The 1,744-nt window shown below is 55.9% G+C and overlaps 1 pseudogene; it reads right to left on the bottom strand.

The window, feature by feature from the left end:
• Positions 1-252: 252 nt before the first annotated feature.
• Positions 253-1,494, bottom strand: LOC141372191 (histo-blood group ABO system transferase 2-like; annotated as a pseudogene).
• Between the last annotated feature and the right edge of the window lie 250 nt (positions 1,495-1,744).

Here is a 1,744-nt window from a genome sequence, read left to right as displayed (position 1 = left end):
GAGAAACATATTACTTACTAGATGACCAATTCATTGAAAGGAGAGTACTCAGGGCCAGGCAGCTGGAAGCGAGGAGCAGGGCAAGGTGTATAGAAGAAGCTCCGAGCTTCCTTCCTCTCTGAAAAGGCCTTTGCCCACCTCCACTCTGACCTTCGTCTATACTTCCTAACTGATGACGTCCTTCCTTTGGGCTCATATGTTACCTTAAGTGAATGACCCAGTGGGCACCAAAACGACTCTTCAAGTACTAACCAATGCTGCCGTCCTGGTGATTCTTGGGCACAGCCATGAATCTCAGCTTCTTCATGATGGGGGGCAGCCCAGCAACTATGGATCCCACAGGTCCTCCTGGGGTAGCCCAGCAGCTGTGGGTCCCACAGGTCCTCCAGGGGCAGCCCAGCAGCTGTGTGTCCTACAGGTCCTCTGGGGACAGCACCTTAATGGGTTTATGGTCCAGCAGGTACCTGTTCAGTTGGCTCTCGTCATGCCACACAGCCTCGATCCCATTGGCCAGGTTGACCCCCATTTTCTGGTGACAGGCCAAGGTCAGTTGGTGAACCTCTACCATCGACCTCCCAGAAAAGGCCCCCTTGTAGTCAAAGTCGCCCTTGGCCCTGGGGAATGTGCGCCTGGGATTGTGGCCGATGCTCATAGCTGAAGTCCTTGTGGGCCGCCTGGTAGAAACCGGGGTGCAGGGTGCCGAAGAGGGGAGACAGGATCTCCGTACTCACGTGGTCGCAGAACTTCATGTCCACCTCTGTGCACAACAGGGAGTCCACCTCACGGAGGAATTGTGGAGTTAATCTTAGAAAATATATTGTCAGCCCTAAGGAGTGATTGTGGAAGCAGCTGAAACGTCAGCAGTGTTCCTGTTCTCAGGCTACTGAACACAATGGCCCGGTAGGAGCAGGATCCCATGATCCCCAGGGGCAGGGCCTAGGTTAGGAGCCAGGAAAGAATGTAACCCTCCGTGCCCCCCTTCCTGCACCTGGCGTTTGCTAGCACAAACATCCCACTCTTCCCCGATCCCATGACGGCCTCCCTGCGTGCCTGCGTGTAGAGGAGGGTGCAGGCCTGCTTTACAGCTTCAGGATACTTGTCATCACTTTGTCCTCCTTTCCCACGCATTGAGGCGTCTGCCCTTGCTTTTCTGATAAAAAATGAAATAAAAGCGATGTGCAGAACCCAGCTGCTGCTGCCCTACTTGCAGAGGCAGCCCTGCATGGCCGCTCAGATTGGTGTCTGAGAACTTTATTTCAGCGCGCGATGACAGGAAGAGCTGCTTACAGAAGTGGCGGATCATCACATGCTCTGCATGGACACGTCCTCCCAGCGCGGGGTGCTGGGAACCTCGAGGACCACCATCCTCCGGCCTTCCCGGAGGGGCACATGGGGCCTGGCGGGCAACTGATTGGTGAAGACGTAGTAGGTAACCCTGTGTCACACCATGAAGTGCTTCTCAACTGTCTGCAGGAACAGTGCCAGGAACACCATGTATCCACAGGGACAGGGGACAGGGCTGGAGGAGGTCACTGCCAGAGACTGGCGGCAGGACCCCAAAACTTGGGCCGTGAACGTGTGCACTTTCTTCAAGGGGGCAGGCCCTGGACTGCTTTAAGCAACAGCCAACCTCCTGGCCTGGCCTGAGTGCATCTGCTGGTGGGGCCTCCCTACCTTCGCCTCCCAGAGATGGGAGCCCTCAGTACCCCATCTTACAAAGGGGAGACTGAGGCTTAGAGGCTAG

This window comes from Callorhinus ursinus, unplaced genomic scaffold (genome assembly GCF_003265705.2).
Source record: "Callorhinus ursinus isolate GAN/ISIS: 27379988/994484 unplaced genomic scaffold, GSC_fseal_2.0 scaffold2297, whole genome shotgun sequence".
Classification (NCBI taxonomy): Eukaryota; Metazoa; Chordata; class Mammalia; order Carnivora; family Otariidae; genus Callorhinus; species Callorhinus ursinus.
Note: the sequence above shows the minus strand (reverse complement) of the source record. Positions and strands in the feature narration are given on the sequence as shown.